The sequence below is a fragment of the Lytechinus pictus genome, unplaced genomic scaffold (genome assembly GCF_037042905.1).
Source record: "Lytechinus pictus isolate F3 Inbred unplaced genomic scaffold, Lp3.0 scaffold_20, whole genome shotgun sequence".
Lineage (NCBI taxonomy): Eukaryota > Metazoa > Echinodermata > Echinoidea > Temnopleuroida > Toxopneustidae > Lytechinus > Lytechinus pictus.
Window position 1 is genome coordinate 4087853 of NW_026974141.1, and position 13111 is coordinate 4100963.

Sequence of the window (13111 nt, forward strand, 5' to 3'; positions counted from 1 at the left end):
TGATTGGCATCGATTTCAGCGTGGTGGAAAACTCAGTATCGCGAACCTCGCGCGAGCATAACTCTGAACCGGAAGTGGTGATGACGACCCGACGAAGTGAAAATTATCTCGTCTCGCGCATTATGAGATTTTTGTTCCTATTTGGGGTAGCGAGAATTGTCAAATATACCAATCATAAATGACTCACTCTGGCTAAAATGTACTCAGAAAACAAGTCTGGCAATTACCATCATCTCTATTTGCACTTCTTGTAAAGCACTTGATTAGTTTGAAGTGTCTTTTTCTCTGGACTTTGTCATTTTGAAGTGCCCTCAATTCTGGCCCTCATCCTCATGTTTACACCATATTACATGCACTGATAGCATACAGACATACATGTACACACAGCTTATACCACCTTCAGTAAATCGCTGATCTGGACCAGTCTCCGGCTAAGTTGTGAAATTTTGGGTTTATGAATGGTGCGGGATATTTCAGGCCCGGGCTATATTTACACTGATTTTATCAGCACCAGACCAGCGCCAGGCCCACGTGCCAGAGTTTTATAATGGGTGATCATTAAAGTAGCTTAATATGAAATTAATGGGGCTAAGGGGGGTCTACACCCCACCAATTTCCCGGGGTTAAGCTTAGCCCACTTCGTTTTCACACTACGTTTTAGCAAAGTGGGCTAGCACGGTAAATAGTACGGTACCAGCACCACAATTGCGGTGCTAAGAGATGCAGTGTGAAACGAAAGTGGGCTAAGGAAAAGTGGGGCTAAGCATTAGCCAATCACAGAAGTCGAAATTGCACATTAATCACGCTCTGTATGGTAAAATCATCAATATTCATGTGCTGTGTGATAGTCCGGGGTTAAGGCGTTAACCCCAGCTAAGCAAATAGTATGGGGTTAAGAAAGACAGTGTGAATCCCCAAAAAAGATAGTATTGGGTTAAGGATAGTCCCGGGGTTAAGGATGGTATGGGGTTAAGGAAGTGCAGTGTGAAAAGCATATTAGTTACTGAACGCAATAGTGGGGAGCAAAATATTTGTAAGTTACTGAAAACAGTAGAGGAGCATCAAAAGGGTCAACAAAGCTAGGTCTCAGCCACACTAAGAAGCTAGCTCCAATCAACCAATGGTACATCATACAGAATAATGTGATTGGTTTTGACTAGATCACCCTGATGTGACTGAAGCATTGACAGTGGGTGATTTCAAGTTCAGTGTTGACCTTTTGATGTTGGTGTAAGGTCAATTTTTACACGATTATATTAAACACCAAACATAAGATGGAGATGGTCCAGAAAAGTCACCCACTAGTTGTTGAGATGTCAATAATGTGATCTGGATCAGTTTTACAAACTCTGAATAAGTTTTGGAGCTAGGGGAAGCAATCCAAATTTCAACACCAACACCAAGGCCAACACCGGACTTGAAATCAACCAATGCCTAGGTAGCACCTGACACCTGTGAACCAGTCTGCAAGCAGTCTTTAAACAACGATACCATGAATAGAGTGAAGACTAGACACCAAACTCTCTGTCTGTGAAGAGACAGCCACAGTACATAGTGAATCTAGTCTCACTACTTCAGACTCTGCATTATGTGAGTTTGTGCATTACGAAAATCCCCAAGGTCTGTGCCTGAAGACTACCTGTGAACTAACATTCACCATCTTGGAGGTGCCACAAGGATGTGTTGTTGGACCATTTAGCATCCAAATAAAAAAGAAGAGTCACCTATAGACATGCCGCAAGATGTAAGTAAACAAGCAGATGAAGAAAAAAAAGAAAAAAAATCCCAAGTCAGAACAAATTCTGTCCATTTGCTATTTTCCTCCTGTTTTTTCGTATATCACTAATGTTCTTTTGCAACTTTTGGGAGTAATATATTACTGATCATTTTCCCGCAGTGCCTCCATGTACATTTTCTCCACTGACATGTATATACACCGATTAATGCTCACATGCTAAAATAAGGAGGAAGAGACAGAGTTATAGAATAAAAGTGGAAAAACGATACATTGAAGAAGTAGGGATGTATCTTTCTGCATTCCCTGCAAACCTATGCTGATGCACGAGCTCGACGCCATTGTGGCAGAGTGCCACTTGCATTCCCCGCAGAAGAAGTAAAACATGCCATAAGGGAATGAGCATATGCATTGAGAAAACTGAATGTGATAATGGTTTCTTTGCAATGGCTAATGTCCTCGATTCCCCCGAGAGCTAGATAGATGGATGTCTATTTATACAAATGTTTTACTCACTTCCAACACCGCATACTCAAGTATTCTGTTTCGCCACAAAGCACTGCAAGTTTGTCACCAGAAGCAAAATGCACATTTTTTTTCAAGCTGGTCAGTAGAACAGCAAACAAGACAGTAAGATACTGTGAACCCCCCCCCCTCCCAGCTCAGTTGGAAGCTGAATGTTCTCTCATCATAAATGCATTTACCTACGCAACACATTAACCAAATTGACTCATTAAAATTGGTGGTAAATTGCCAATTCGGCTACTGCCAACTCGTCCACTCACCACACGGTCTACTTTCATTCAGTCTAATGCCATTCCGTCCATCAACATTTCGTCTGACAACCATTTGGTCCAATTACCATTTCATCCAGTCATCACTTTGTCTAATCACCATTTCGTCTCATAACCAATTGGTCTAATATCTGTTTTCTATTTTCATTCATTGTGCACAAACAACACTTAATCCAATTAAACCAAATGGTGTACGGACTAAATGGCTATTGGACCAACTGGTTATTAGACGAAATGGTGAGTAGACGAATTGGTAATTAAACCATGTAGATAGTGGACGAACTGATGGTAGACCAAATGATAGTAGACGAGTTGGCAATTGGACGAATTGGAAATAAACCGGTTTAGCTTGAGTATTACAAACGTAATAGGTGAAAATGATTATTCCTCTCATTTTCCAAGGCCCAGGGAAAATAAATCGAGGGGCTAGGATATGCCTTTTTTGCCAATAAAACAAACACACTCTTTCTTCTCTCTCTCCTTAATATCTGTATGTATGCCTGTCTCTGTCTGTCTTTCTCCATCTGTCTAGCTCTCTGTCTTCTCTTGTTATCTCTTTTTTCGCTGCCATTCCTTTCCATCCATACCTCTCTATTCAACATCATGTATCCCTTTATCTATTTTCCTTCCACACATGCCCACTTGGAAAACATTTCCCTAATTTTAATAGACTACATATTCAGACCTTTATGGACACCAACAACACTGATACCTATAATTCTTTCATTATTTACACTAGACAACGATAAAACAGATTAAAGGTTTGAATAATGAGACTATCAATATGACATACCATATGGGACTATAATACCCTCACAATTTTCAAATTACATCATGGCTAATGAAGCTGAAATCATGTCCTGGTATTCAGTATAGCAGCAATATCATCAATCTCAATTATGCTCCCAGGCAGGTCTGCAGAGGCAGACTAGCCAAAGTGCGCGTGAACCTGTCTGGAAGATGGATGGGGAGGATGAATACGAAAAGGAGACGATAGAGAGAAGGGTTAAAAGATTTTAACCTCACTTGAGTATCACACGAGGCATGATAAGCATTATCTACTCCACAAGGTGAGAAGAGATCAAAAGTACACATGAACTTGATTAAGAGGTCTATTTTGTACTATCAGAAGGGCATTATCCATAACTATTGCATGGCGCTAATGCTCTCCTGCTTCTCACCAGCAAGACAGGGCTCCATACTTATATATTTTTCCCTGGGGGGTCTGGAGCCGAAATATTGGGAGTTCACATGCATCATGCCCCCACTTCTATGTTCCAACATGTGATGATAAAGCTTCCGATACAAATAGGATGCTTGTCGGGGGGGGGGGGGCTTTAAAAGTACACTAAATTTAAGTATTTATGATGATAAAAGAACATTATAATCCTTCTCTGTATTCATCAATCAAAGAAGAACGTTTATGGCCAGCTGAAATTATGTTGAAAAAGAGATGTCATTTTGTGTTTAATTTATCAATATTCAATAAAAAAAAATCACAATTTAACAGCTTGTTTTTCATACAAATATCAAAATAAGGTCAGTTGTATAATTAAACAATAATTAGTACCTTAAACTACAGTCAGGAAATCAGGGTGTATACTAGAGAAGCTTCCGATACAAATAGGATGCTTGTCGGGGGGGGGGGGGGCTTTAAAAGTACACTAAATTTAAGTATTTATGATGATAAAAGAACATTATAATCCTTCTCTGTATTCATCAATAAAAAAAGAACGTTTATGGCCAGCTGAAATTATGTTGAAAAAGAGATGTCATTTTGTGTTTAATTTATCAATATTCAATAATAAAAAAATCACAATTTTTGGTCACATTTAACAGCTTTTTTTCATACAAATATTCCAATAAGTTCAGTTGTATAATTAAACAATAATTAGTACCTTAAACTACATACAGGAAATCAATGTGTATACTAGAGAAGTTTCATAATTAATGTGTAGTTTCTTAGGGAGTATTTCATGTAATTCTCACTGTTGTTACAAGCTTCTGAAATCCTTGTATCTGACTGGCTCAGAGCAATATCACGAGTGAAAATTCCTGACTATTTGTTTCGAGAAATACTGAACCGTTCAGTCTATGATTTTATGTAATGTCTCTTAAACAATGTCTGTAACTACACAAGTCTCATGTTCAAACATAATTTCAGCCCCTGATTTTATGTAATGTTTCAAACAATGTCTGTAAAGGCAACCGCACACCTTACGACTGGTCTGCGACCCGATTTCAGAATAAAATGTAATAGAATTTGATGCTAATATTGAGACTTGGAAGATCTTACTGTGTAATGTTCGAAATCATCGTACGAAAACCTATGATCAAATTTGTGACTATGCTATCATCCTTCTTAGAATAAAAGCGAATTTAATATCTAGTCGTAATGACGTCATAGCAGTCTTACGATTGGCTACGATTTGAACCTAATCTGGACTTTACTCCAAAATAAGGGCTTGCAATCTTTCAAAATTGTTATAATATTATTATTTCAATTAATTTCAACCTCAAATAAAATGATATGTTCCATTCACATCTTCAGAAAATGAGCAAAATGCGATTTGTTCCTAAATCGGGTCGCAGACCAGTCGTAAGGTGTGCGGTCGCCTTAAAACTAGACAAGTCTCATGTTCAAAACAATTATGAGAAGAACTACTTGGCTTGGGATAGTGTTGCAAGAAAATTGCAATTCATTCTTCGCCAATACCAAGTCCCAAATCAATTATAAGTCTTTGCAATTAATTGCATTTCATTGCAGGTATTCTTCTTGCAATTGAATTACAAAGCTTTATAAGAATCGACCATTCACAAATTTACAATATTTGCAAACGATTACAAATGATACTTGCAATCAAATGCAAATAAGCTTGCTCCTCCAAAAAGGGGAAATAAGAGAAGAACAGAGAGTAGATAGGGGAAGGCAATGGAAGGAATTAGAGAGGGGAAAATTTGACACTCCCTCTCATTCTAAAGGGCATTCCCATCGATGTCTTCGACTTAATTCATCCCAGACAAAAGTACGCATGAACCCTCACAGCCAGGCCTGCTCACACCCTTCTCTGAAGTGAAGTCGGTTGAACTGGTACAGGCTGACAAAGTCAGAGGCCCGTATTCTGAAGTCGGGTTTAACTAAAACTCAGGTTTAAAGTTGTGGTTTAAGTATGGATAGCCAATTGTTACATAAATCACTAACAGTAGAGATGTAATATTTCACCTCATTTGGCTCTCAAATCATTCAATATTGTGTAGGAAGTATAAATAGATTATTGTCTTCACCATCGATGAATCGGGAAAAGGCACAGTAAACATAAGAAACATACAACTTAATAAAAATTTTGACACTTTTGGCTTCCCATTATTTTAGCACAGAGTTAGACCATGGTCTAAGTTAAACCTGACTTCAGAATACAGGCCAGACAGTCTAGTAGCAGACCTGCCAACCTCTGGGAATGAAAAATTGTATTCTGTGATTAAAAAAAAAATTATTTTCCCCAAAAAAACTGTATTTCATTATAAAATGCGTGGCGCGCTCGCTCATCGCGGCACTCAAGCTGCATGCAAGCAAAAATGTGCACTGCTCTTGCAGATGAAAAGAAACATTGAAACATGTGTTTATCTCACCCTGGTTTTAACAAAATGATTGAAAAAAAAAACAAGTAACCTGAAATTACATTGATCCAATAACCATATTTGTGTAAGTTTTATGAAATAGAGACATAAAGAGACAATTTTTCTCAATAAATTACGATTTTGTAAAAAAAAACATACTAAATACGCCAAAAACATACTGGTTGGCAGCTCTGTGGTAGTATCATCATGTCTCTTCATTCATTTCTTAAATACAGTCCCACATATGATAAGCAAGCAAGGCGCGAGATTCGAAATTGCTAGCTCAGCAGCCACCCACAGCGCGCCCATGCCCATCCTACATGCTGGGCTAAAAGTTCCCGTAAATCGCTTTCACACTGCCAAAATACCTGCGACCTTGGAACCCCCCCCCCCCCCCCCCCGAAATTTCTTGTAATCTATTTAGCAGGTATTTTCTTTCTGGAAGATAATGCGCAATTTGCTTCTGATTGGGGTAAATATCCCGATCAGAAAATACCTGGAAATGACGAACTTCAAGGCGGTCTGAAACTACCTAGAGAGATTTGATTATTCAATCTTCGTTGGTTATACTTGACAAGAGCTTGCTGCAGCTGTGAAGCTGAACTCATTGCTAGTATACATGGTATATAAATGCATTGTATGGGGATGGCGCCTATGCATCCAAGACCTGTTTTACCACATAAATTATAAACAATTTCTAAAAAAAGAGAGAATATAATGCAGAATGGGATGTATAAGTCTATATTCCATTTCCAACAAGAGAAGACGGAAGGGGGGGGGGGGGGCGGCGATTGAGTGAGAAAACTGCATGAACATTTTTTTTTTAATCCTGACTTTGTGAATACCACTAATCCATGACTGCAACCTTTGGATGGAAAATATTGATATTAAATCAAATTGATAAAATACTATCACTTTAGGGAAACTGCCTTGAGAGTAAAACAAATCAAATACAAATACAATTTCAAATCTGATTTATGGTAGTTCAAAGCTTCAAACAGCAACAAAATCTGATACTTTCTATCAAGGCTTTAATAAGAAACTGATTTTGATTTTTCCCCTTGTTCCAACTCCATCATTAGAATATTCAAGAAACTGGGGGGTATTACATGGGAAGTTTTGTAAGTGATTTCCACTGAAAGCTGTTATAAGCTACTGGAAATCCTTGCTTCTGATTGGCTGAGGGCAGATTAGTCAGTGAAAGTCACTGAAAAACCCTTTAATGAAATCAATGCCCCTTTTAACTGTACATGTACCATGAACTGTCTGTCAGTTAGCCATCCTGACAAATAAGAAACAATTACCACACTATAGCGTTTCATTTGAACACAATCTTCTTGGGAATAGGAACATGCCTGCTAGTGTGATTGTGGTTCGCCCATGTTTCAATGGGTTTGACCTTTCTCTTGTTACAGAGGTCACAGAAGTGAGCACGGAGGTCAAATGCATTTGAATGGGTCAATGGCGATACATTATGAAAACCAGGTTTTGGTGTTGTGTGGTATGGTGTGGTGTTGGTGGAATCATGTGTGTTTCTACCTGTTCGCTGGCCTTTTGACAAGGCCTCGTGACTGGGATATATTCTTTGTCAAGTAGAGGCTGAAACAAGACTAGCGGTCGGAAAAAAAAGAGCTAAGGAAACCTAAGTGAATGCGAGATGGGAGCAACTTCAGTCGGGAGACCTTTTGGAACCAGGCTTTAACTATGAATTATTCATGAGCATGTTGATGCGCCAAGCCACACTCTCGATGTAGTCTGCTGGGCAAACCCTTCACTCGAGTTAATAAGGGTCTGAATGTGCAGCCTACTCATGCCTTGTTGTGTACTGAAGGCCCTCTCGCTCTTTGTATGTGCTAGTCTTTGCGTGGAGGCACACTTGTTGATCAAAGTTCCAATCAGGGTCTGCGCCTGCAGACTACTCTCGATGCCTGATGAGGCCATTTGTCTGAATATTCAGACTGGCAGACTTGAATAGGAATTTGTGTTTTAATATCATTGTTTTTTAATGGTTTTTTTTCACACTGTTTTGGAGGTTCTTGTGGAAAGCCACTCAATCATCTTTGTATCAAGTGATATCTCAACGTTACTTGGTATGTTGTCTTTGCTTTAAAAAATAAATATTGAAATAAATAGTGTACTGAAAGTTAGCACAGCAAAGTTCTGTGCTAGAATTCTGTCAAGACCAACTTGGTTTAAAGGTAAATGCCAGTTGTGGTAACGATATCAAAATGGGTTCGTACAGAATCCAATGAAATGACCACAAAAGTGTCTGTTTGTATAAATAAAAGATATGTGCCAAATGATTCTGGAATAAATTGTGTAATTGCTGAGATATTAGCAAAAAAGCACAAGATTCGGGTCAAGCGTAGGGCCGACATTAAAAGCAATAATAATACACTGTCCCACGTGCGCTTATCTGTGTTGGTGATCTTCAGTGTGAACATTTTTCAGCGTAGATTTCAAGATTTCACAAAGTTCAGTTTATGTAACTGTACCAGATCTAGGTCCTCGATGATATACTGACAATTCAGCCTGGTTTTACAGACTTTCTCATGAAGTCAGTGTTTACTGCAACTACTGGAATTTCTCTTTAATACCCAAGCGCCAAATAGGACCTGCATGCCTGGAGACAAGTACTTTTGGTAGTTACATGAAGTTGAAGGGAGGTCATACGATTAATGAAGGTCATATGAATTTCATTTTTTTAAATATCAATTCTCCTTGTCATCAACCTTACACATGTAAGACATTAATTCGAAAATGAAAATGATAAAAACTCTTGGAGTATCCACATTGTTGGTGTTAACTTAAATTTGACATCAGGAGCTAATTCAATTGAAAATTTCACCCCAAAATATAACAGGTGCTCAATTATATCACTGGTAGCTTTATAGTGGCGGCTGATTAAGAAATGACTTTTTACTTCCTGTGTAGAAAGGTCATAGAAGAAAATGTGAATTCCATCTTATTTACCAATTATTTATTCATTTCATCAGATATACATATGCCCTACATTAATGCTTATACTGACTCAGACTGTAATATGGTAGTCAAATAGAATTTATTTGAAGGAAAAAATAATATTTCAAATCAAGAAGAATTATAAATGCAGTGGCGTTGAGCAGAGCTTAACTCGATAGCAGCTTCAAGCGTAATATTGTAAGCGGTTAACAAATACTTGGTCCAAAATTCACTACACAGATATTGTTAAAGAGCCTTCAAGTCAAGAAAATTTGCAGTCAGAATCAGTTCTTCACGAACTAGTGTGTGTTTTTGAATCTCGCAAGGCTTTTGCTCTTGATACTGATTTGAGTTCACATGATAGGCTTATATGCACAAGCCCCTAGGCAACAATATGGCAATTATGTTCTCATCCATAACATAATACGATCATTCATTTCAATCTTAAAAATCCCCATGAGGATTCGTATCATTTCGCATCAGAAATTCATCTTTTTAATACCATATTGCGTGTAATTGCTCTACAGTTTAATAAAGCAGGTGCATTGAAAACAGTTCAAAAGTTCACAGCCCACTCCTGTGAAATCAATTCTTTTATTTAACATATGGATGCCTGTCAATTCAGTTGAACTTCATGCCTAGTCTTAATCCGCAGTCCCCTATGTTCATATCTAGCAAAGATCGTCAGGCCAATGTGGACAAGTACCATAAATTTAATAAAAAAGGGAAAATAATTGATCAATTCCTTAATTCTTATTTTTAGTAAAAATAATGGCAGTTAATTAATCATTGATTTCATTCGATAAGTTTGGGTCCAAATTATTTATTTTGGAGTGTTTATTTATTTATTTATTTATTTAATAAATCATTCATTCATTCATTCATTCATTTATTTATTTATTCAAGTTTTTTTTTCAACAGGGTAGCCCTTTCAGTTAGCAAACTGATTTACAAAGGGTCCCTGCAAAAACAATAAAAAGCAAAGTTTGATATTACAACATATACATAAAATATGAAATAGAAATAGAATCAAAATTATACATACAATAACAAAAACATAATATTAAAAAGAAAATCAGCAGTAGATGAACTTCTGTATCTGACAATGGTTAATTCTTCCAGTTTTCGAGAGATGTGGAGACATTTCAATGCAAGAACATTGAGTTTGTTAAAAATTTGTTTTTCCATTAAAAACAGTGCTGCTGAAATGCTAATAATTGGCATGATGATTGGTCCTGCTGAAACATGCATTATTTTTTTTTGTAGAAATTATTTTTTGGTAAAAAATTACATTGAAGCAAACGTTTGTATTGGTCATATGAAACTTGACTTTTTTATATTGGGGATTGCTTTATTCACATACAATGGTACTAAAAAGTTAGTGAACCCCATCACAAAATGCATTCCTTCATGCCGAGTGTTTGAATGTAGACAACAATACTACAATGTTTTGTGAGCCCAGAGAAACAAACTTGATTAAATGTAATATTTTATCACCTGACTCCACAATAAGATGGCAGGCAGTACCTGACATTTTTAAATACTCTAATTTCTGGTGGGGTGCACTAACTATTTATCACTACTTAAATGAAACAAAGTAAATATTTTGTACATTAGTTTATTTTGCCATTCGTCATGTCACCGCACACTCCGCATCAACATATCCACACAATCCACATCCTAAAATATTCCAAGTTTTACAGCAACGGAAAGCAGACATGAAAAGAATAAGCTGAGCTCATCGTTATTGATGGATTCAATCTACAAGAGGTCTGGATGATTAGACTAGCTTTGACGGTTTAATGTGAGAATCCGAGTGAGCATTATGTTTTCATCGGGCCAACAAACATCAAAAGGGGGGCTCCAGTGGAACAATACCCCATCATCTCGTTACCGCCTTCTGTAACAAAAGCCAAAAGAGGGTGAGACCTGGGTCAAGTCTAAAGTCGCTGAATGGAATCGGCAGCGAGGGGAAATATACAAGGAAAGGAAAATACCAATTTAATGAATTTTGGCAAGTAATTTGAGCTTATTTACGGGGAGCGTGGAGTTTGGAGAGTCTACTCAGGCGGAGGTTCTGGTGTTGGATGTGGGATCGATTCGCACTGTGTTGGATTGCTGGGGTGCGAAAGCTCTACCGGTGGAGCGATCTGTTACCCCTTTCAGCCATTCTTAAACCTTTGGTGTGCACTGAGTCCGCGCTAAACTAGTCCGCACCTGGCCAGTGCTAGACTAGTCTGCACAAAGCAATAAAAATCACTGTCAGTGATTCATAGGGATATTGCGCTTTCATTAAGGACCCTTTCAGTATTAAAATTCGCCAGAAAGGGAGCCAACTGCCATCTTAACTGCTCACTCCTCATTCATACATACCATAAAAAGGTTCCAAAAACTCACATCAAATCTCAGGTTGCATATAAAGAATATTCTTTCAAACCATGTTATTGTTAATTTTACAGAAAATTAATGTTCAATTGATGGCTTAGTTAATTAAAGTTTATTAACATTTTAAATGACTATCAGGAATGCAGACCTTGGGGTAAAATCGAGGAGGGTGGGGATGCATTCAGAAACGAATTATAAATGTTCTGATAATACCCTAGCCACCTGTACACTATATTTTTTATGATAGTGGCATGAATTATTATTATTATTATTACTTATTATTTGTACTGCGCTTTTTCCATTAGGCCCAAAGCGCTTACGATGAATTTATTAAATGTAATATTTCAAAAACTACAAAGTACGAAAGAGATGAGTTTTTAATGACTTTTTGAAAATTGCTAATGTTGGAGACTGTCTAATTATTAGTGGCAGGTCGTTCCAGGATTTTGAAGCCGACACCGTAAAAGTTCTGTCACCAGCTAATGTACGAGTTAATGAATATGTGAGGCGAAGGTGATCACTGGCCGACCTAAGTGCTCTAGTTGGTGTAAACAGATTCAAGCAGTTACTTAAATACTGCGGAGCCTGTTTATTCAGTGTTCTGTAGACAATCAAGAGTAATTTGAACGTAATTCTCAGTTTAAAGGGAAGCCAGAGAAGAGAATTAAAGAGTTGTTGGGAAGGATGATCTCGGGAAACCTGTAAAATTAATCGTGCTGCCCAATTTTGTAGTCGTTGAATACGGATTAATTGATTAGAGGGAATTGTAGAAAGGAGCCCATTGCAATAATCGATACGGGACAGAACCAATGAACGAACAGCATTGAATGACAATATGAACGTATTTGTATAATTTTTACCGACTTATATGTGACTTGACATAGTCAACTGCTGGCTCTCCCTGCAGGTGGGGGGGGGGGGGGCGTGTAATATATTGCTCTACCATCAAGGGGGGGGGGGGGTGAAATATTTTGAGAGATATTCTTCACATCTACAACTGATTGCAAATTTCTGTACATGCTTTGTCGTATGTTACAACCTGATCCAGTTACATCTTTCATTCATTTAATTTGGTGAGAAAAGACAAATGCATTCCAAAATTGTTGAGCTAATTGTCATAAATTAAAGAAAATCAATTCTTGTTCAGATTCTAACTGGTACACTCCAAATTCCAAGGATTTGAAATCAACCCAGATCAGCTGTGACTCGGCCAAATATTAGATTTAAAACATGTGGATTTGGATATAAAGCTGAAAAATTTGAATTTAAATCTTTTGACATTTAAAAGTTAGTCTTTAAGAATAAAAATCAATCTTAAACACAGCTGGTGACTATTCATCGCCCATCTGGATTTATATTAAATCTTTGAAAATTTAGATTGTGTATGTACTATAACTCTCTGCTTTAACGCCCATTCTACTCCCGAGATTCCACAGCTAGCTAGGGCTCGATAAGTGCATGTTATGGTGGCCTTTAGACAATAGGAAGAAAAACATGCTTTATCTTGGATGCTAGACTACATCTGAACTTGAAGGAAAGTGCTAGGGGTCAGGAGGTCAATTGCATTGTTACCAGAGTTTTGGCAGGCCGATGGATCAGACCCCCAAACGATGGGGTC